The sequence below is a fragment of the Rhinopithecus bieti genome, unplaced genomic scaffold (genome assembly GCF_001698545.2).
Source record: "Rhinopithecus bieti isolate Rb0 unplaced genomic scaffold, ASM169854v2 scaffold_74680, whole genome shotgun sequence".
In the NCBI taxonomy this organism is placed as follows: Eukaryota; Metazoa; Chordata; class Mammalia; order Primates; family Cercopithecidae; genus Rhinopithecus; species Rhinopithecus bieti.
The window spans coordinates 363,184-387,855 of NW_016828033.1; the positions used below are offsets into that span (position 1 = coordinate 363,184).

A 24,672-nucleotide genomic window follows, 5' to 3' on the forward strand; every position below is an offset into this window, starting at 1 on the left:
AGCAGATCTCTCTGCAGAAACCCTACAAGTCAGAAGACAGTGGGGGCCAATATTCAACATACTTAAAGAAAAGAATTTTCAACCCAGAATTTCATATCCAGCCAAACTAAGCTTCAAAAGAGAAAGAGAAACAAAATCCTTTACAGACAAGCAAACGCTGAGAGATTTTGTCACCACCAGGCCTGCCTTACAAGAGCTCCTGAAGGAAGACTCAACATGGAAAGGAACAACTGGTACCAGCCACTGCAAAAATATACTAAATTGTAAAGAACATTGGCACGATGAAGAAACTGCATCAACTAATGAGCAAAACAACCAGTTAGCCTCATAATGACAGGATCAAATTCACACACAACAATATTAACCTTAAATGTAAATGGGCTAAATGCCCCAGTTAAAAGACACAGACTGGCAAATTGGATAAACAGCCAAGACCCATCAGTGTGCTGTATTCAGGAGACCCATCTCATGTGCAAAGATACACATAGGCTCAAAATAAAGGGATGGAGGAATATTTACCAAGCAAATGGAAAGCAGAAAAAAAGCAGGAGTTGCAATCCTAATCTCTGATAAAACAGACTTTAAACCAACAAAGATCAAAAGAGACAAAGAAGGCCATTACATAATGGTAAAGGGATCAATGCAGCAAGAAGAGCTAACTATCCTAAGTATATATGCACCCAACACAGAAGCACCCAGATTCATAAAGCAAGTCCTTAGAGACCTGAAAAGAGACTTAGACTCCCACACAATAATAGCAGGAGACTTTAACACCCCACTGTCAATATTAGACAGGTTAATGAGACAGAAAATTAACAAGGATATTCAGGACTTGAACTCAACTCTGGACCAAGCGGACCTATTAGACATCTATAGAACTCTCCACCCCAAATCAACAGAATATACATTCTGCTCAGCACCTCATTGCACTTATTCTAAAATTGACCACATAATTGGAAGTAAAACACTCCTCAGCAAATGTAAAAGAACAGAAATCACAACAAACTGTCTCTCAGACCACAGGGCAATCAAATCAGAACTCAGGATTAAGAACCTCACTCCACTCAAAACTGCACAACTACATGGAAACTGAACAACCTGCTTCTGAATGATTACTGGGTAAATAACGAAATGAAGGCAGAAAGAAAGATGTTCTTTGAAACCAATGAGAACAAAGACACAATGTACCAGAATCTCTGGGACACATTTAAAGCAGTGTGTAGAGGGAAATTTATAGCACTAAATGACCACAAGAGAAAGCAGAAAAGATCTAAAATTGACACCCTAACATCAAAGTTAAAAGAACTAGAGAAGCAACAGTAAACAAATTCAAAATCTAGCAGAAGACAAGAAATAACTAAGATCACAGCAAAACTGAAGGAGATAGAGACATAAAAAACCCTTCAAAAAATCAATGAATGCAGGAGCTGGTTTTTTTGAAGAGATCAGCAAATAGATACCACTAGCCAGACCATGTATTCAGACCATCCCAACAGCTTTATAGTTCTCTGGTACAATCTTGCCTGGTATTCACGCCCTTGAGTAATCCCTTTCACACTGAATGGGGCTGACTCATATAACCAACAGGATATTGAGGATATGATGGTGTGTGCATTTCAAAGTTAGGTCATAAAAGTCATTGCACCTTCCAACTTGCTGTCTCTCAGATCACTCGCTCTGAAGGAAGCCAGCTGCCATGTCATGAGATATGTAAGCAGCCCTATGGAGAGGATTACTGTAAGTGAGCAAAATTCCTCACCTGTTATTGAAAGTAGATAAATCAAATTGCTTAAAGTAGATAAATCATGAAACAGTAGTATAAACATATTATTTCGGAATAGTAGATATAACCACCTGTAATCCCAGTACTCTGAGAAGTCACGGTGAGCAGATTGCTTGAGGTCAGGAGTTTGAGACTGGTTTGGGCAACATGACAAAACCCTGTCTCTACCAAAAAAAAAAAAAATTAGATGGGTGTAGGTGCATGCACCTGTAATCCCAGCTATTTGGGAGGCTGAGGTGGGAGGATCACTTGAGCCCACGAGGTCGAGGCTGCAATGAGCTGAGATCACACCATTGCACTCCAGCCTGCATGACAGAGCAAGACTCTGTCTCAAAAAAAAAAGAAAAAAGGAATAGTACGTATAATTAACAATCAATTTAAAATAAAATGGTGAAAATAATAATAATTTAACAATAATTTATGTAATTGATATAATCAATAAAAATTCTATTTGATGTTAATAGTAATGGCAGATGTACAGGTGAGACTATCAGAGATATCATGGGACAAAATAGAAGGTAAAGGAAGGAAACTAACTATATTAATCACCTATTTTGTGAGTAAAATGAGGTTCTGAGAGAAAGGGCAACCCAGCCAGCAGATTGCAGAGCCAGTATACACATCCGTATTTATCTGACTTGAAGGTCAAAGTCTTTTCCACTGTATCAAGTAATTGACCAAGACACACCAGCTCTCAGAGCAGCAGAATGTTTTCCACATTTTTACTGATGAATAATTAATAACATAAATTATGTTTGTATTGCAAAGTTTATGGAAATTTGATACCCCTTTTTACATTTTATATAAATTTATTGAGTTGTAACACTGCTTGATGCCAGGTAAAGCAAATATAAATCTGGGTTCAGAAACTCACATGTACAACAAATTTAACTTTCTGGATATTTTTTAAACTCAGCTTAATGTCCCTAGGTGCTCCATTAGCCTGATGGCAGAAATTAAATCTCAGGTAATTCTGGGTTGTCCCACAAGTACACTTTCCTTCAGAGTTGTGCTGAAGTTCTAAGGAGGATGGGAAGGGGCTAGGAAAATGGCCAGTCCTTTGCCCATCTATCCTCTGGCATTCTCCCATTCCTGCCCCAGGATGTCAGTCCACACAGGTAGCTGGTGCATCACTCCTCATTCTTCTCAGTGAGGTCCTTGAAGCTTGGGCAGCTCTCCCTTCTACTTCTTTACCTGTCTCAGGCACTCTAGACTTCATTACTCTATTTCTGCACCTCTGAGCTGCAGAAAACTCCTTGATGCTCTTGAAAATCCCACCTGCCTAGAAACCTTGTGTGGCCTCTTCTCCTCTGTGGCATTATCATTGCCTGAAGGCCCTTTCCAGAAAGCAAATCACAAGTTTTTTTTCTGTTCTCAGACCCACAACTCTGTGTGTGGTTCTATCATTTCCCCTTTCAGACTCAGCCAGGAATTGGGAAAGGCAGAGTACTATGCCCCTTTCTGGGGCCCCACCAGCTCTGAACTGTCCTTTCTTCTCTTTCAAGTCTCCTCTTTCTCCCTAGTGTGCAGAATCTGAGGGAGTAAAAAGACATGTTCTGACCCATCAGGTTTTTTCCACACCATGAGTCTTAAACTTTGAAAAGGCTTTACTCTTCCTTCTGCAACATTTCTTTCCCAGTCTACCTACCCAAACTGGGAGGAATAAGAAATACTCATAAAAAATCATGGTTTTCCACACAGTGGCTTATCAAAAAAAATCATGGTTAACATTTCAACCTATATGATGCTACCGTATAGGTACTAGTGCCACATGCTAGAAATACAAAGAAAAATGTGATTAAATTCCTGCTGTCAGGATGTGTCCAGGGTCACATTGTTAGTAGATGGATACGAAGAAAAAAAAAACAGCATTGATGATACAGTATTCAGTGCAATATTAGAACTATTTATAGACAAGAGAAATATGATTGGGTGGAGGGAAGGGGGAAGTACTTAGAAAAGTTTTCCAGTGAAAAACTCAACCTGCTTTTGGCCAAGGTCGGGAAGGCATTTCAAGTGGGAAGAACAGCATATGCAAAGGCATGGAAGCCCAAGAGACTGTGATAACTTTCAAGAGAAACTTTCAAGTGGTGTGGTTGGAGACTAGGTTGTGTAAGGAAGAGGATGCGAGAACAGAGAGGAGCAGTAGGTGAGCCAGGATCAAAAGGATACCATACTAGAAAGCTACATTGCAGCCCGAAGATTATTTACAGGCATCGTATAATTTTAGGCTGGAAAATAGTATAATCTGTTTTGTGTTTTTAAAGATCACTCTAGCAGAATGTGAAGAACTGAAGTGAGAAGAATATTAAAATCCAGATAAGAAATAGAAGAGCCCAAGTTAAGGCAATGACAGTGGGGATGGGGAAAAAGGAGGAAGTTCATTCACAAGATATTTTTGAGGCAAAATTATAGAACTTGGGGTAAGAGAGTGAAAGAGAAAAAGGAATTTAGGATAACTCCCAAAATCCTGGGTTGAGTGCCCAAGGAAATGATGATACCATTCACACAGAAAGGAGCATGTGAGGAAGGGCAGGTTTGGGCAGAAGTGGTCAGGGCTCGGGTGGGCAGGAGATTGATACATTCACATTTTTTTCATTCATCAATCATTTCATTTTAATCGTTCACTTGGTTCAGATTTTGAATTTTTATTTATTATTTTTAAAATAATTTCAACTTTTATTTTAGATTCAGGAGATAACACACGCAGATTTGTTACATGGGTGAATTGTATGGTGCTAAGGTTTGGGGTGTGACTGAACTCAGCACCCAGGTAGTGAGCATAGTACCTGATAGTTTTTCCACCCTCTCCCCCACTTCCTACCTCCCCTACCTTGTAGTCCCCAGTGTCTATTTTTTCCATCTTTGTGTCCATGTGTGTCCAGTGTTTAGCTCCTGCTTATAAGTGAGATCATGCGATATTTGGTTTTCTTTTTTTGTTTGTTTGTTTGTTTTTGAGACGGAATCTTGCTCCGTTGTCCAGGCTGGAGTGCAGTGGCGCCATCTGGGCTCACTGCAAGCTCCGCCTTCCAGGTTCACTCCATTCTCCTGCCTCAGCCTCCCCAGCTCCTACAGCCGCCCACCACCATGCCCGGCTAATTTTTTGTATTTTTAGTGGAGACAGGGCTTCACCGTGTTAGCCAGGATGGTCTTGATCTCCTGACCTCGTGATCCACCCGCCTCGGCCTCCCAAAGTGCTGGGATTACAGGCGTGAGCCGCCGCCCGTCTTGGTTTTCTGTTTCTGCTTTAATTCACTTAGGATAATGCCCTCCAGCTGCATCCATGTTGCTGCAGAAAAACATGATTTCATTCTTTTTAATGGCTGCACAGCATTCTTTGGTGTATAGGTACCATATTTTCTTTATCCAATCCACTGTCAGTGGGCACCTAGGTTGACTCCATGTCCTTGCTATTGTGAGTAGTGCTGCAATGAACATGCAAGTGCATGTCTTTTTGGTAAAACAATTTATTTTCTCTTGGATATATACCCAGTAATGGGATTGCTGGGTTGAATGTCAGTTCTAAGTTCTTTGAGAAATCTTCAAAAAACTTTCCACAGTGACTGAACTAATTTACATTCTTACCAACACTGTATAAGTGTTCCATTTTCTCTGCAGACTCACCAGCGTCTGTTGTTTTTTGGCTTTTTAATATAGCCTTTCTGACTGGTATGAGATAGTATCTCTTCGTGGTTTTGATCTGAATTTCTCTGATAATTAGTGATGTTGAGCATTTTTTTCCATGTTTGTTGGCTGCTTGTAAGTCTTCTTTTGAAAAGTGTCTGTTCATGTCTTTTGCCCAGTTTTTAATTGGGTTATTTGTTTTTTGTTTGTTGAATTGAGTTTCTTACAGATTCTGGATATTAGATCTTTGTCAGCTGCATAGTTTGTGAATATTTTCTCCCATTCTGTAGGCTGTCTGTTTAGTCTGTTGATAGTTTCCTTTGCTGTGCAGAAGCTCTTTAGTTTAATTAGGTCCCACTTATCAATTTTTGTTTTTGTTGCAATTGCTTTTGAGGACTTAGTAATAAATTCATTCCTAAGGCTGATGTCCAGAGTGATGTTTCCTAGGTTTTCTTCTAGAATTGTTATAGTTTAAACTTTTATATTTAAATAAATAATCCATCTTGAGTTAATTTTTGTACATGGTAAAACGTAGGAGTCCAGTTTCATTCTTCTGCATATAGCTAGCCAGCTATCCCAGCACCCTTTATTGAATAGGGAGTCTTTTCCCCATTGCTTATTTTTGTCAACTTTGTTGAAGATCAAATGGATGTAGGAGTGTGGCTTTATTTATGGTTTTCTATTCTGCTCCACTGGTATATGTGTCTGTTTTTGTACTGTACCATGTTTTGCTTACTGTAGCCTTACAGTATATTTTGAAGTCAAGTAATGTGGTGCTGACAGCTTTGTTCCTTTTGCTTAGGATTGCTTTGGCTATTTGGGCCCTTTTTTGCTTCCATATGAATTTTAGAATAGCTTTTTCTAGTTCTGTGAGAAAGGACATTAATCAGAATAGCATTGAACCTGTAGATCGCTTTGAGTACTGTGGTCATTTTAATGATATTTATTCTTCTAGTCCATGAGTGTGGAATGTTTTGCCATTTGTTTGTGTCATCTATGATTTCTTTGAGCAGTGTTTTGTAGTTCTCCTTGAGACCTTTCGCCTCCTTGGTTAGATGTATTCCTAGGTATTTTATTTTTTATGTGGCTATTGTAAATGGGATTGTGTTCTGATTTGGTTCTCAGGTTGAACATTATTGGTATATAGAAATGCAAACGATTTTTATACATTGATTTTGTGTCCTGAAACATTACTGAAGTCATTTATCAGTTCCATTAGCCTTTTGGCAGAGTCTGTAGGGTTTTCTAGGTAGAGAATAATATAATCTGAGGAAAGATAGTTTGACTTCTTTTCCTGTTTGGATGTCTGTTTCTTTCTCTTGCCTAATTGTTCTGTCTAGGATTTCCCAGATTTTTTTTTTTTTCCTCCTCCAAGATGGAGTCATGCTCTGTCACCCAGGCTGGAGTGCAGTGGCATGATCTCAGCTCACTGCAACCTCTGCCTCCCAGGTTCAAGAAATTCTTCTGCCTCAGCCTCCCAAGTAGCTGGGATTACAGATGCCCGCCACCACACCCGGCTAATTTTTGTATTTTTAGTATAGACGGGGTTTCACCGTGTTAGCCAGGCTGGTTTCAAACTCCTGACCTGAGATCTACCTGCCTCAGCTTCCCAAAGTGCTGGGATTACAGACGTGACCCACCACACCTGCCCCCAGATTTTTTAAATATATAAAAAGATACATATTAAGGAATCATGCTTTCTACCCTGACTCTATCCACCCCAAACTACCACCTGCAACAAGTATTACTTTTATTGGTTTCTGGTACATTCTTCAATTACTTTCAACATATTGCCTTCTTTTTTTCATTTCAAGTTTTAATGAAAGTTTGTATATAAGATTACCTCATTCCTGCATCTTCTCTATTGTTTCTTCCTTGTATTTGCCCTTTTCCTTTCCTACTTGGTGTGATGTTCCTTTCCATTCAAGGACCGTTTTGTGGTCTTTGTCCAGTTTTAGCCTAGTGATAACCACTTTGCTGGGGTGAATTCTTACATGGATGGTTGTGCCATTAGCCTTTTCCCGCTGCACCCATTCAATGTAGATGACGTATTTCTTACTGTAAACCTGGATGACTTTGCCAATTTGCTGACCTTTATAGTGTCCTCGTACAACCTGAACTTCATCATCTTTTCAGATGGGCATGGATCAAACATTGTACTTCTGTCTCAGCTCTGTGGAAAGAGAGGAAGACATTATCTTCCTGCAAACGTGGGAGGGTTCATTGAAATGCCTTTTGTGGTTCTTACTTTGGTCAGAAGTCACAAAGGGATTGAATTTCGTTTTGGCTCTTCCCACTTCGGTGATGGTCGCAAAAGGGAAGAGCACTTTCAACATATTGGCTTTAATGCAAACAGGTGGATACCTTTCGTAAATAGTTGGATAGATGTTTCTGGGGCTCAAGAGATGTGTTCATTATACACATTGAATCACCAACGCAGGAGTAAGTAATAGTTGAAGATGTAAGCACAGATGAGATCCCCGAGAGAGAATGGGAAACCTAAGGACAAAACTCTGTAGGACACCAGGGATGAATCATGAATACAAGGTAAAAGGGTGAAGACAATAAATTTAAAAGTCTCTTTCCAAGAAGTAAACTATATGCTCCATAGAGAAGTCTATGTTCAGTCACTACTGTTTTTGTGGTGCCTAGCCCAGTGCCTGAAACCTAGTAAGTTCGAAATAACCATTTAATAAAGTCCAGCTCTCAAAGAAGAGAGAGGAGGTAAACTTCAGAAGATTCAGGATAAGAGGAGGATTGCTTAATATGGAAAACTACTTTTTCATATTTATGTGCATGTGAAAAGCAGCAAGAAGAAGAAAGTATTTGAAGGTTCAGCATCTAAGACCACGAAAGAATGATGGCAGGAAGTGAATGAACTCAGTCCCTGTGATGCCCCTTCCTTATAGCTTCTCTTTGCTTCCCTGGAAATGGAAAGGGTGGTCTATCATTAATAATGAAGTTGCCTAATGTCACAGGACTCATTATTCCAAATATATTTGTTTTGTTTTGTTTTGTTTTGTTTTTTTTTGAGACTTGAGACTTTTTGAGTCTTGCTCTGTTGCCCAGGCTGGAGTGCAGTGGTATGATCTCAGCTCACTGGAGCTTTCGTTTCCCGGATTCAAGTGATTCTCCTGCCTTAGTCTCCCAGGTAACTGGGATTACAGGCACTTGCCACCACGCCTGGCCAAGTTTTGTGTTTTTAGTAGAGACAGACTTTCGCTAAGTTGGTCAGACTGCTCTCGAACTTCTGAACTCAGGTGATCCACCTGTCTCAGCCTACCAAAGTGCTGGGATTACAGGTGTGAGACACTACACGTGGCCTATTTGATTTGAATTGGGTAGAAGAGTCCATATGAGGTCATTCCTTGAAAGCCTGACAGTCTCAGACACACCCTGTGAATTTGCTCCACTTGCTTGTACCAAAATGTTTTCATTACTCATATAGATATTGCTAGGCTTTTCTGCTAAATTTGAAGACCTATATTGGTAAAATATAAAATATAGGTTTAAAAACCTGTGTATTGCTTTATATAAATGCATTTCCTAATACCACTAATGTCATCAATTGACTCCTGAATATTAATGATGGCTATAAGTTGGAATACAGCTATAGCTATAATTCTGTTCTAGTGTTGTCTACACCAATAAGGCAATGGAGAATGTAGGCTCACCTAAGAGACACAAATACGTCCTAGCAGTGCTTAGTCAAGTCAATGCATACACCTTATAGCCCAGCTATCCTACTCACATGTACATATCCCAGGAAACTGCCACACATCCATAAGGTACTTGTATAAAGATGCTTGTTGCAGGACATTGTTGGCAATCCAGATGACCATCACTGGGAGAATGGATCAATAAAATATGGTGATGCACACTATGGAATAATATGCTGCAATTAGAAACATTAAACTAAAAGTATGCATATCAATAAGTCTTCATAGTACACTGCAGAGTATAAGAGTAAGAAAAAGAACAGGAACTATATAATAACATTTACATACAATAAAAATATACTTTATATGTTTTAATAGACACATACAAATTCAATTACAGTGACCTCTTATAGGGCAAAAGAATGAGAGCTTGGAATGTGGGTGGAAGGCAATGAATAAATACATACATACAAACATATATGTAAGAGACATAATGGCATGCCATGCCATGCATTGAGGGTGTGTTGATTGTGTGCTGGAGTCAGCTTCTACCAGCTTTTGAGAGCTGATTGTGCACATTTCTTGCCAGGTCTGCATTTAGTAACATCACACTGGTAACTAAAAATCAGCCAGAGTGGGACGCAGTGGCTCACGCCTGTAATCCCAGCATTTTGGGAGGCCGAGGCAGACAGGTCACCTGAGGTCAGGAGTTGAAGACCAGCCTGACCAACATGGTGAAACCCCATCTCTACTAAAAATGCAAAAATTAGCTGGGCGTGGTGGCGGGCACCTGTAATCCCAGCTACTTGGGAAACTGAGGCAGCAGAATCATTTGAACCCGGGAGGCAGATGTTGCAGTGAGCTAAGATCGTACCATTGCACTCCAGCCTGGGCAACAAGAGTAAAACTCAGTCTCAGGAAAACAGTAAGTAAATAAAATTAGCCAGAATGAAAGTATTTACACCATAGAAATCTCAAATGCTACAAATCAAGGCACCTTTTGTTTTCCTGAGGGCCTGTTGTTAAACATTCGCCAGCAAATCACTGCCCCAAAGTCACATTCCTTCTTCCTTACCAGTGATTCTCAGTGTCAAAAAGGTGGTGGTGCGGAGTGATATAGATGACTTGAAAACTTTTGACACGTGTAGCTAATGCAACAAGCCCCGGCTGAAAACCATTGTTCTATACTAAGCTGCCGTTCGAATACTGCAGTTTGTGTCAATATGGCAAGATATCAAACGCCTTAAAAACTAGTTTCCTCTGGACTAGTAATTCCAGTTCTAAGACTTTGTTTTAAGGAAATATCTCAAATATGGAAAATGTTTTATATTCAAAGATATTTATCCAAGTCCTACTTTAATAATGACAAATTGGAAACGACCTAAGTGTGAAAAGGGAATGGTTATGTAAACTAATGATAAATCCAGCATTTAAAATTATATTTATGTGAAATCTTCAATTAAATGAAAAACACCTCTATTGCTGGTTTAAATGAAAAAAAAGCAGAATAAAAATATATACGTAAATATGGTGTGATACTAATCAATCACCCAGGGATCTTGTTAAAATACAGCTTCTGATTCAGGAGGACTAAAGTGATGCCCGGGACTCTGCTTTTTGAACAGAAATAATGCCAGGGCTGCTGGTCTACATACCACTTTTTGAGTAGTAAAGGCATGTAGAATACAATCACGCTCATATAAAAAAATGCATCAGAAAAATAATCTGATGGAAAATTAAAGTGTTAAAAGTATTGAGTTGGGGTCATGAATGAGGGATTTAAAAATGTATATATTTTACTAGAGTTTCCAAACTTTCTATCTTACAGGATTACTTGCTTCTATAGTGTGGTAAAATGACATTAAAAATAATCTGCTGGCCGGGCGCGGTGGCTCAAGCCTGTAATCCCAGCACTTTGGGAGGCCGAGGCGGGTGGATCACGAGGTCAGGAGATCGAGACCATCCTGNCACACTCCACGAACTAGCATGCCATGGCCCCTGCTTGCCCTCCCTGACTCAGTCTCTTCATCTGTGATGAGAGATACCAAATATTCTACAGCAGTGTTCCAACATAGGGGGACCTCATCTCTACAAGAAATTAAAAAATTAATCAGATGTAGTGGTGCATGCCTGTGGTCCCAGCTACTCAGGAGGCTGAAGTGGGAGGATTGCTTGAGCTTGGGAGCTTGAGGCTGCTGTGAGCCATGATCACACCACCACACTCCAGCCTGGGTGACAGAGCAAGACCCAGTATCAAAATAATAATAATAGGCCAGGCGCGGTGGCTCATGCCTATAATCCCAGCACTTTGGGAGGCCGAGGCAGGCGGATCACGAGGTCAGGAGATCGAGGCCATCCTGGCTAACACTGTGAAATCCCGTCTCTACTAAAAAATACAAAACAAAATTAGCCAGGTGTGGTGGCGGACACCTGTAGTCCCAGCTACTCGGAGGCTGAGGCAGGAGAATGGCGTGAACCGGGGAGGCGGAGCTTGCAGTGAGCCGAGATCGCGCCACTGCACTCCAGCCTGGGCAACACAGCGAGACTCCGTCTCAAAAAAAAAAAAATAATAATAATAATAATAATCTGCTTAGAAGGGCCGGGTATGGTGGCTCACACCTGTAATCCCAGCACTTTGGGAGGCCAAGGTGGGCAGGTTTCTTGAGGTTAGGAGTTCAAGACCAGCCTGACTAACATGGTGAAACCCCGTGTTTACTAAAAATACAAAAATTAGCCACGTGTGGTGGCACACACCTGTACTCAGGAGGCTGGGGCAGGAGAATTGCTTGAACCCAGGAGGCAGAGGTTGCAGTGAGCACAGATTGTGCCACTGCACTCCAGCCTGGGTGACAGAGTGAGACTCCATCTCAAAAAATAATAATAATAATCTGCTTAGCCAAGTGTGGTGGCTTATGCCTGTAATCCCAGCTACTTGGGAGGCTGAGCCAGGAGGATCACTGGAGCCTTGGAGTTCAAAGCTGCAATGAGCTATGATTGCACCACTGCACTCCAGCCTAGGTGACAGAGTGAGACCCTGTCTCTAAAATAAAGAAATACATAAGTATAATTTCTAAAGTAAAAAATATGTATTTATGCTTATGCATGTGTAGGTGCAGGGAATATATGGGAAATCTCTATAACTTCCGTTCAATTTCTCTGTGATCCTAAAACTGATCTAAAACATAAATCTGTTTTTAAAAATCTGCTTTAACTTTCTCATAAACAGCATTAAAAATTGAATAACCAAGAAGTCTTGGTTATGTTGATGAGCCCAATTGTACAGCCTGCTTGAGAATCAAGCCTACGTATGTTTCATTCTTTTTTCCCACTTTCTTAATGATGTCTTGAACGTGGGTTTCTGATCCTTTTTACCAAATGCTTTTATATTTTAACCAAAGGAAAAGACATTTAATTGCAACTTTTTCATTTTCTTGCATTTTATCCCTCTCTTGTACTGCATCTTCAACCATGTCCCAGCCCTGAGAGGGAAGGGGTCCTGCAGGACAGGACTGGCTGGAGTTCTACATTACTTGTGATAGTTCCTTATATCCCTAGAACAATAAGACTGCCTAGTGTTACACAGGAGTCCCCTATTTTGGATGCGTAATTTGATTTTTTTTTTTAATTTTTGTAGAGACAGAGTCTCGCTATGTTGCCAGTGTGCTCTCAAACTCCTGGTCTCCAGTGCTTCCCCCTGTCTCAGCCTCCCAAAGTGCCAGCTTACAGGCATGAGCCACCACGCCCAGCCTGGATTTATTACTTTAACTAAAAGTAGTTGTTATTCTCGATCTGAACAAACAGCAGAAAGTTTTGTTTGCAAAGTTGTAGTAAGTAACAGCCAAGAGACTTGGAAAGAGGCTGAGTGGGGCTCATTAGACTAACTCTCTGGGGATCCCAAGTCCCATTAAACTAGAGAGATGAATAGATCCCTTAAGAAAACAAAACTGCAACCCAAATCTTCCAGCCCTGATATCACCTTCACAAAAAGATGTTTACTTCAGAAGGAGCTTGCTGAAAAATGAAGATTTTGAAACACTCTAGACTTTTCAGACCCTTTGAGTTGAATGACGGCTCCAAAGAAGCTATTCTACACTGAGTGACCAGGGAATGCATCTGCCCATTCAGGAAGCTTTGTAAGAAAACAGGTGTTCTCAGAAAATGCCATCAAATTCATGAGAGATACAGATCTCACACCAACAGTGTAGGACCAGTATTTAGAGCCAACAGACAACATTGCAACCTCAGGAAATAACGGTGAGAACCAGTTATCTCCTGCAGTCTTGTGAGCAGTGTGTTTGCAATGGCCTGATTGGGACTCCCCCGGAGGACTGGTAGACACCTGACCCTGGACCTGCCAGGTAATCTCCACCTTGGCACTTCAGGGGCTGGCAGAGCAGCAGTTGCTTCCTCAAACCCTCCTCTTACTGGCACTTGTTTTTATGTTTTGTCAGAAGGTCTGGCACATCAAGGACAGACACTGGGTGTCATTTGTAACTTGAGCCCCACCACCCAAGTCAATGCTGGAACACAGCAGTGGGTAAGCCAATGTTTATTCAGTCAGAGCCATTACGTTACTGACTTGCACTGAGGGACTTTGCCTGGCCTGATCTGCCCAGTGTTGTGCCACTCTGTGCTCTATGTAACTGTCCCCTTGGAAGACACAAAGCTCTGGACAACATGGAGTCTGGGTGAAACTCCAAATGCTTTTGTTTTGAAGGGGAAGATCTCATCCTCCTTCTAAGTGTAGTAGAAGAGCATGAAGGCCAGGCACAGTGGCTCATGCCTGTAATCCCAGCACTTTGGGAGGCTGAGGACCGTGGATCACCTGAGGCCAGGAGTTCGAGACTAGCCTGGCCAACATAGTGAAACCCTGTCTCTACTAAAAATACAAAAATAAGCCGGGTATGGTGGCACACATCTGTAGTCCCAGCTACTCGGGAGGCTGAGGCAGGAGAATCGCTTGAACCCAGGAGGCAGATGTTGCAGTAGGCCGAGATTATGCCACTGCACTCCAGTCTGGGCAAAAAAAAAAAGAGAGACTAAGTTCCTACCGTGGCAGGTCACATCTTCAGGTCATGCATACTTTTCCATGGGGGACTACACAACTGACCCTAAAAACAATGAATGGTCTGAAGTAGATGGTGCAGCCACGTCCAGGCTCTCAGGCTGCCGAGCAAGTCTCCCCTTCACTCATCAAGCATGCAGGATAAAGGAGGAAATGCCTGGGATTCAGGAAGTGGCCTAATTTACTTTGTATCTGGACAGCCAAGAACTAGTGACCTTTGCTTTGAAACGGGAAGAAAAAAAAGTTCATCAGTGTCCCTGGCTAGATGCTATTCCTTGGCTGGTCACAATGCCTTTGTTTATCTGTGGTAAGTTCATGACTCAGCATGAACTTGGAGCTTTTTCTTCTAGTCCCATTCACATCTGACTCTTTATCACCTTAATCTCTATTCCTATATTTCTCCCAATGTGCACCACCCAGGACTTGCCTAAATAATACTCTAATACTCATCCTATTAGTTCCTGATGATGTTTCTGGGCATCATGTTCATGTTGGATTCTGCTTTTGTCATGGGCCACCTGGGCTCATCTTTGAACAAAATGATGAGGCTACAGAAACTTCTTTTTCCAATTGTTTATGGATCTAGACAATGCGAAGCCTAGAATTAGCCCGTGAGAAATAGCCCTAGTTATATCCTCAAAAGCTAGTCAACTATTTTGTGTTCTTTAATAACTGTCAGCAAATGTTAGAGATAACGGTAGTTTATGGAATGACTTAGAGTAATGTAACCTGTGCTCAAAAGAAGGCAAAACCTTTTTAAGGTTTTTGTTTTTTGGGTTTTCTGCTGCTGGAAGCTCTCTAGCAAACCCAACCAGACCTCTGTCTCACTCACTCAAACTCCAGACCATCTCACAGATGTAGACTCTCCCACCAGAGAATGATTGTGGGACAATGCTTCCACCTTGTTGTGAGGAAAAGCAAACTCTCTTCAGATGGACCAATTTCAGACGAGTTGGCATGCTGCCAGCAAGGTTGCTGACCCTTAGGAAATGCTACATAAATGACATGTCCTCAACCACTTGTGTGTCAAACACCCACCCAATCCATCTGTCAAGACATTTGAGGTGTAGCTTACTCATTCAATAAACGTCTGTTAAAGCTGATTATTTCAAGACATTTGTTTTAATTACTGTAGAAAATACAAAGATTAATAAAGAAATTATTGACTCAGTGAGCAAGAAGTCAAAAACAACTATAATAATACAATGAAAATAAGGTGATATATAATAAAATTACGAGAGGTACAGAGGAAAGACATTTATTTGGAAGAGAAGGCTTTATAGAAAAGATAGCATTTATTGAGGAAAGACTTAAAGGATAAATAGGACTTGAAAGGCTGATGATTCCAAACTGAAACAGTGCCATGAGCAAACACACAGTTGTGTGAAAATGGATAAAGAATCAAAATATTGCAAAGAATCTATTATATCCAAAGCTCAGAGTTTGTGGAAGGATATAATGAAAGAAGAACCTTGGGAACAGGTCATTAAGAATGTTGAATATCGGCCGGGCACACTGGCTCACGCCTGTAATCCCAGCATTTTGGGAGGCCAAGGCGGGTGGATCACCTGAGGTCGGGAGTTCAAGACCAGCCTGACCAACATGGAGAAACCCCATCTCTACTAAAATACAAAATTAGCCAGGCATGGTGGCGCATGCCTGTAATCCCAGCTACTCAAGAGGCTGAGGCAGGAGAATTGCTTGAACCCAGGAGGCGGAGGTTGCAGTGAGCTGAGATTGCGCCATTGCACTCCAGCCTGGGCAAAAAGAGCAAAACTCTGTTCTCAAAAAAAAAAAAAAAAAAGTTGAATATCAAGCTCCCACTAAGGAGTGTTGATTTATGCAGATGCTACTTGGGTTTTTCCTTATTTGATTTGTGAGAGTTGTGCTTTTCTCTCACAGATTTCCTCTACTCTTTTTTATTATTCCAAAAACTAGTGAAAGGTATCAAAGATTCTGGCAATGTTTAAACAGCAACACCCTTGAATATGAACTCTTTATGGATGAAGACCCAATATTGGTGTAAACACAAGAACAAAAGTTATTGAAAGCAGGTAATATTAGTATAGGCAAAGGGATTCATTGAGAAATCAGGATAAAAGTTTTGGTTACAAAAAGTAAGAAAGGATACATCTTTGTTCTGAACCTTACTTGGGCCACCTTGCACATCACCACTCTCTGGTCTAACACACAGATGCACCAGAAAGCATACATGAAACAGGTAACCCCAGAGGCTCTGCAGATAAGCCTGAGTAGTCAGTAGTAGGAAGATACGTCCTTCACAGAAATAAAGTACACTTTCAGCCCCCTCTCCTTTCAGTTCCAGGTTGTCCTCAGGTCCCCAACATAACGATTCCTGATGCTGAACACCTTTGATCGGCCCTCCCCAGCAGAGGTCAGAGGAGCCATGGGGAACCGCACCACCGTCACCGAGTTTGTCTTGCTGGGGCTCTCAGAGGCCTGTGAGCTGCAGATGCTCATCTTCCTGGGGCTCCTCCTGACCTACCTCCTCACACTGCTGGGGAACCTGCTTGTCGTGGTCATCACCCTCATGAACAGGTGCCTCCACACCCCCAAGTACTACTTCCTCCACAACTTTGCTGTCCTGGAGATCTGGTTCACCTCAGTCATCTTCCCCAAGGTGCTAACCAACATTCTCACAGGATACAAGACCATCTCCCTCCCAGGCTGCTTCCTGCAAAGTTTCCTCTATTTTTTCTTGGGTACCACAGAGTTCTTCCTCCTGGCAGTGATGTCCTTTGACAGGTATGTGGCCATATGTAACCCTTTGCGTTATGCCACCATCATGAGCCAAAGGGTCTGTGTCCAGCTAGTCCTCTGCTCGTGGATGACAGGATTCCTTCTCATCATTGTTCCAAGTTTCCTCATCCTTCAGCAGCCATTCTGTGGCCCCAATATCATTAACCACTTCTTCTGTGACAACTTTCCCCTCCTGGAACTCATTTGTGCAGACACGACTCTGATAGAGCTCCTGGGTTTTGTTATAGCCAACATCAGCTTACTGGGCACTCTGTCCATGACGGCTACTTGCTATGGCCACATCCTCCACACCATTCTACACATCCCCTTAAACAAAGAGAAGCAGAAAGCCTTCTCCACCTGCTCCTCCCACATCATTGTCATGTCTCTCTTCTATGGCAGCTGCATTGTCATGTACATCCGGTCAGGCCAAAGTGACCAGATGGAAGACAGGAACAAGGTGGTGGCATTGCCTAACACCGTGGTGACCCGGATGCTCAATCCCTTCATCTACACCCTAAGGAACAAATAGGTGAAGCAGGTGTTTAGGGAGCAGGTGAGCAAGCTCCTCTTATAAAGCTGTGTAACAAAAAAAAACTGAAGCTCAGTATCCCCACACAAGCTAAGAGAATATAGGCCCCTTGAAACAACTGAGCCTTTCCCATTCAGAAAAAGCCCCAATGATATGTTTGTATATGATATGTTTCTATGGGATCAGTCACTATGCCATTCAGCATAAACTCTTTGGACTCTCTGGCACTATTAATTAGTGGATTTGAATATTTCTGTTCATTCCATCGGTATCTGCCTGGCTTCCAACAAAATACAAGTTCTTTGAAGGCAGAAACTAGCTCTGTAACTTACTATAAGCCTCAAGTGTCAATCCATTGTCACAGACCATATAGATTCTTAAAAATTACTTGTGTGATGATTGATTGCTTTGTGTCTGTTTCTCCAACATCCTCAGGGGAAAGAACAGTTATCTATTAGTACTGTTCTCATTTAACACTGATAATCCTGTTATGGAAATATATTAGCAAGACATCAAAAATGCTAAAGCTAATATCTTTGCATATAAGCTATTTATGCTCTTTTAGTGTTTAAATTCCTAGAAGTTCCTCATTCTTATTGATAAAGGCTCTTTCATATACTAGTTATATTACCTCTCTGAAGTTTTCTCATCTATGAAATGAGGATGACAATGGCCATTTCAAATAATTATAATAAAAGTCAAATGAGATATTCTATGTAAAATTCCTTAAATAGTGTCTGGTCCTCAATAAATGTTCCTTCCTTTCCTCCAATTATAATCCTACTTTCCCGTTCCCTTTTTTATTTTATTTTATACCAGTTAACAACAAAAGCATTTTTGAAGATTTTATATTCAAAATGTTACTTTAAATTTTAAAGTTAAATACAGTGTTTAACTTATTGCAATTTATTACCAAGATATTCACTATTGCTGAAAACAAAGATAAATCATATCCGCAAATGAACAAATAGTAAACAAGTAACCAAATCAATTAACATTAATTCTTCCAAAGTAATTATCACACAAAAGTCATGTTCAAGTAAATGTGTGGTCTGGTAGACAATAATCTACACCTTTGAAGGATATGAAATCTAACAAAGACGATATGAAGTATGCAAATAATATAATTCAGGGTAGAAATTGATAATGTGTAAGAAAATATCACATGGAACTCTTCAACAACCAATTTGAAAACCAAGACGAAATTTTCCCAGAAAAAAATTCTTTTCAACTGACCTAAGGAGAAATAGAAAACTTGATTAGGGCCAGGCGCGGTGGCTCAAGCCTGTAACTGTATCCTAGCACTTTGGGAGGCGAGATGGCGGATACACGAGGTCAGGAGATTGAGACCATCTGGCTAACACGGTGAAACCCGTCTCTCTTAAAAAAAAAAAAAAAAAAAAAAAAAAAAACTACCGGGGGAGGTGGGCGGGCGACCTGTAGTCCCCAGCTACTCGGGGAGGCTGAGGCAGGAGAATGGCGTAACCCCGGGAGGCGGAGGCTTGCAGTGAGCTGAGATCTGGCCACCAGCACTCCAGCTGGGCGACAGAAGGCGAGACTCCGTTAAAAAAAAAAAAAAGAATTGAAAGCAGGGGCTTGAATAGATCTTTGTACACCCGTGTTCACAGCATCATTATTCACAATAACCAAAAAGTGGTTTTAAAAAATGTCCAACAACAGATGAATGGAAAAATAAAATGTGGCATATAGGTACAGTGGAATATTACTTAGCCTTGAAAGGAATGAAATTCTGATGCATACTATCTGTAATAAACAAATATTAAATCATAGATGAGCCTAGAAAACATTACACAATGTGAAATAAACCAATCACAGAAATATTGTATAACTATACTTATCTGAGGTACGTAGAATAGTCAAATTCAGAGATAGAAAGTAGAATGGTGGTTACCAGGACCCAGGTCAAGGAGGAATGGAGGATTTATTGTTTAATGGGTATAGAGTTTCAGTTTGGTCTCGATTTTTTTTTTTTTTTTTTTAAGATAAAGTCTGACCCTATCTCCCAGGCTGGAATGCATGGCGTGGTCTCAGCTCACTGCAACCTCTGCTTCCCAGGGTCAAGTGATTCTTGTGCCTCAGCCTCCTGAGTAGCTGAAATTACAGGCACACACCACCATGCCAGGCTAATTTTTGTATTTTTAGTAGAGATGTGGTTTCACCATGAGGGCCAGGCTGGTGTTCAAGTGATTTGCCCATGTCCAGAGTTTCAGTTTGGGATGATAAAAAAGTTCTGGAGATAGATACTGGTGATGATTGCCCAACAATGTGAATTTACTTAGTGCCATTTAACTGAATAGTTAAAAATGCTTAAAATAATGCATTTTATGTCATGTATTTTTTACCACAATAAAAATACAGATCTCAGATCAATAAAAACCTAAAACTATGTAATCTTTGACTCCCCTCTTTCTCCAATATCCTACAACCAATCCATTAGCAAACTATGTGGGTTATACCTTCAAAGTATATACAGAACCCTACTATTTCTTACCACTACCACCAGTACCACCTTCGTCCGTGCAACCTTCCATTTCCTCTTGGTTCTCCATCTCCTACCTGCCACCTCTCCCCCATCCACATAGCCCTGAGGGAGGGAGAAGCCACAGGGAAGGGGCAGATGTGCTTGCAGTCAAGACAGATAAGGCCAACAACACACACCATTTCTCTCTGAAGATGTCTTGCTTGAAACAAGCTCTAGGTGGAGGAAAGAGTAAGTTTTAACTTTAAATGAAGTTCAGAATTTTAATAATTACATAGAATTGACAGCTTGATAACAATATTCTATGGACTGATAGTTAATAGAGGACTTTTAAAATTATATAGGAGTGACCAGAAAAATCACTAGACTTGTCCTAGATTTCATCAGGGGTCAAGGAAATGTAACTACATGAACAGGTTTGAATGGTATATAGGAAGAGGGTGGAGTAGAGAATACATATTACAAATAAAGGGTTATTATCCATCATTTACAAAGACAAACAATCTGATAAACAAATGAGATAAAGATATGCATAGACACTTCAGAAAAAAGCAAATTTAAAGGGCCAATAAATAAATTAAAAGATGTCCAATCATGTTAATAGTTAAAACAATAAAAATACAAATAACAGCTCTTAATAATTAATGAAGCATTTTCAGTTTTTAAAAGTAAATTTATACTTTAAAAATTACTCTTGTTTTAATACATACTAAAATATTTACAGAGAAAAGATATGATGACTGGGATTTGCTTCAGAATAATGAAGGCAGGGGAGTTGGTGGTGGTCTAGGTGAAACAGGTATGACTTGGTCATTGTCAAAGCTAGGTCATTACTACATTGATATATGGAGGTTTATTACAAAATATGTCTACTTTTTTTTTTCTTTTTTGAGACAGAGTCTTGGTCTGTCTCCCAGGCTGCAGTGCAGTGACACAATCACGGCTCACTGCAACCTCCGCCTCCCAGGTTCAAGCGATACTCTTGCCTCAGCCTCCTGAGTAGCTGGGATTACAGGCATGTGCCAGCATGCCCAGCCAATTTTTGTATTTTTAGTAGAGACAGGGTTTCACCATGTTGGCCAGGCTGGTATCGAACTCCCGACCTCAGGCAATCCTCTCAAAGTACTGGGATTACAGGCATGAGGCACTGCACCCTGCCAATCTGTCTACTTTTGTACATGTAAAGTATAAAGGAAATATACTTTATAATAGCACAGGGACGTGTATACCCTCTGCGATATTGAAGGTAACACAATCCTCTCCCCTTCTGGATATCGGGAAGAATATTACGGGGGGAAGTATACTCCCTCTGCAATACTGGGAATAATATCATCTTTTTCATTTTGGGTATTAAAATCAATATCACACGGGGAGTGTACACCCTCTGCCGTATTGGAAGTAATATCACCCTTTCCCCTGCTAGATATTAGGAACAATATCATGGGGGGTGTACACGCCCTGTGCTATTGGGAGTAATATCATCCTCTCCTCCCTCTGGGTATTAAAAACAGTATCTCAAGGAAGGGTTTACACACCCTGTGATATTGGGAATATAATCATCGTCTTTCACTCTATTTATTTATTTATTTGTTTGTTTATCTATTTATTTATTTTTTGAGACAGAGTCTCGCTCTGCCGCCCAGGCTTGAGTGCAGTGGCCGGATCTCAGCTCACTGTAAGCTCCGCCTCCCGGGTTTATGCCATTCTCCTGCCTCAGCCTCCCGAGTAGCTGGGACTGCAGGCGCCCGCCACCTCGCCCGGCTAGTTTTTTTGTGTTTTTTTAGTAGAGACAGAGTTTCACTGGGTTAGCCAGGATGGTCTCAATCTCCTGACCTCGTGATCTGCCCATCTCGGCCTCCCAAAGTGCTGGGATTACAGGCTTCAGCCACCGCGCCGGGCTATCACTCTATTTATTTAGGAACAATATCACAGAGGTGCGCACACCTTCTGCAGTATTGGGTGTAATATCACCCTCTCCTATCCTGGATATTGGGGGCCATATAACAGAGGGGATGTACACCCCCTATGATATTTAGAGTAATATTATCCTTTCCTTCCCTGGACGGTAAAAGTAGTATCACAGGGAAGGTGTACACCCCCTGTAATATTAGGAGTAATATCATTCTCTCCCCACCTGGATATTAGGAACAATATCACCGGGGATGGAGGTATACATGCCCTGCAATATTGACAGAAGTATCTTCGTCTCTTCCCTTAGATATTAGGAACAATATCACAATGGAAGAGTACACCTCCTGCGATACTGAGAGTAATATCATCTTCTTTCTTTTTGGATATTAGGAACAATATCACAGGGAGGGGGTTACACCTTCTGCAATACTGGCAGTAACCTCAATCTCTTCCCCCTAAATATTAGGAACAATATCACACAAAGGGTGCATTCATTGCAATATTGGGAGTAATATCATCCTCTCCCCTCCAGGATATTAGGAACAATATCACATGGGGTGTGTACACACCTGCAATGTGGGGAGTAATATCAACCTCTCTTCCCCTGGATATTAGGGACAATATCACAAAAAGTGTGTACACCCCCTGCCATATTGGGAGTAATTCTCTTTCCACTAAGTATTAGGAACAATATCACAAAGGGGGCGTACACCCCTTACGAAATTGGGAGTAATGTAATTGTCTCTCCCCCTGGATATTAGGAACAATACCACAGGGTGTGTGTACACCTTCCACAATATTGGGAATAATATCAACCTCTCCATTTCTGGATATTAAAAACAATATCACAGCAGGAGTGTACACCCCTCGCTATATTGAGAGTAATATCATCCTCTCCCACCCTGAATATTAAAAACAATATCACAGAAGGGGTGTACACCTTCTTCAATATTGGAATTAATATCATCCTCTCTTCCACTCGATATTAGGAACACTATTACATAGTTGGTATACACCCCTTCTGATATTGACAGCAAAATCATCATCCCTCCCTCTAAATATTATTAACACTATCACAAGGAGGGTGGACAATCCCTGCGATACAGGAAGTAAAATCATCCTCTTTTCTGTGGATATTAGAAAGAATATCAAAGGGGGGGTGTACACTCCCTGTGATATTGGGAGTAATACCATCATCTTCTTCCCTGGATTTTTGGAACAATATCACAGGAGTTGTATACCCCTTGCAATATTGAAAGTAATGTCATCCTCTGCCCCACTGGACATTGGGAACAACATCACATGGGGGAGTGTACACCCCCCTGTGCTGTTGGGAGTAATATTTCAGTCTACCACTCTGAATATTAAAAACAACATTACAACGAGAGTACACACCTGAATATTAGGAGTAATATCACAGGGGAATGTACACCCCCTCCACTATTGAAAGTAATATTACCCTCTCACCCCCTGGATATTAAAAACGATATCTTAGAAGGGGTTTACAACTCCTGCAATATGGGGCATAATATCATTCTCTCCCCTCCTAAATACTAAGAACAATATCCCAGGGAAAGTGTACAGCCCTTGCAATATGGGGCTTAATATTACCTTCCCCCAAACTGGATATTATGAATAATATCACAGGGATGTACACACCCTGCGATATTGAGAGTAATATCATTTTCTCCCCTCCTGGGCGGTAAGAACAGTATTACAGAAGGGGTGTACACCCCCTGCGATACTGGAAGTAATATCATCCCCCTCTCATATTAGGAGCAATATCACATGGGTGATGTATGCCTCCTGAAATATTGGGAGTAATATCATCCTGTGTCCCCTAGATATTAGAAACAACATTACAGGGGGGTGTCCAACCCCTGCAATATTGGGAATACTATCATCCTATTTCTACCTGGTTATTAGAAACGATATCAGAGGAAGGAAGTGAACCCCCTGCGATACTGGAAGTAATAGCATCCTCTCCCAACCTGGATATTAAAAACAATATCAAAGAGATGTGTACACCTCCTGCGACGTTGAACGTAATATCAACAACTCACCTTCTGGATATTAAAAAGAATGTCACAGCGTGGATGTACACCCACTGTGATATTGAAATTAATATCATCTATCATCCTCTCTTCCCTGGATATTAAAAACAATGTCACGGGGATTGTGCACCCCTGTGACATTGGGAGTAATATTATTCTCTTCCCATCTGAATATTGAGAACAATATCAAATAGGTGGTGTACACCCCCTGCGATATTAAGTGTAATATCATTCTCTCCTTCCTTAATATATTGGAAGTAATATTATCCTCTAACCTCTGGATATTAAAAACAGTACCACAAGGGGGTCTGTACAATTTCTGCGATATTGAAAGTAATATTATCCGCTACCCCACTGGATATTAAGCACAATATCACAGGGTGCATGTACACCCCTTGCGCTCTTGAATGTAATAGTATCCTCTCCTCCGCTGGATATTAGGAAAATATCACAGGGGGGGTGTACACCCCCTGCGATATTTGGAGTAATATCATCCTCTCCCCTTGTGGATATTAGAAACACTATCACAAGGGGTTGTTCCCTTACCCTGAGATATTGGTAGTAATATCATCCTCTCCCCACCTGAATATTAAAAATAATATCACAAGGGGGGTGAACACTTCTTATGATATCGAAAGTAATGTTATCCTAATTTCCCCTGGGTATTGGAAACAGTATCACGGGGAGGGGATGTAATATCATCATCTCCCCACCCCTTGAATAATATTAAGGACATCACAAGGGAAGTGTACACCCCCTGGGATATAGGGAGTAATATTATAGT

The 24,672-nt window shown here is 41.0% G+C and overlaps 1 long non-coding RNA gene across 2 annotated transcripts in view; it reads right to left on the minus strand.

The window, feature by feature from the left end:
* The window catches only part of LOC108523579 (uncharacterized), a 133,852-nt gene that overhangs the window by 41,030 nt on the left and 68,150 nt on the right, over positions 1–24,672 (minus strand). Inside the window, exons 4-5 of one of the 2 annotated variants that reach the window (XR_001883848.1) lie at positions 19,936–20,138; positions 9,159–9,287 (exon numbers count right to left, since the gene is read on the minus strand). This is a non-coding gene — a long non-coding RNA (uncharacterized LOC108523579). Of the gene's footprint in view, positions 1–9,158; positions 9,288–19,616; positions 20,139–24,672 lie in introns of those variants that run through there. The other variant, XR_001883847.1, reaches the window with a different exon arrangement.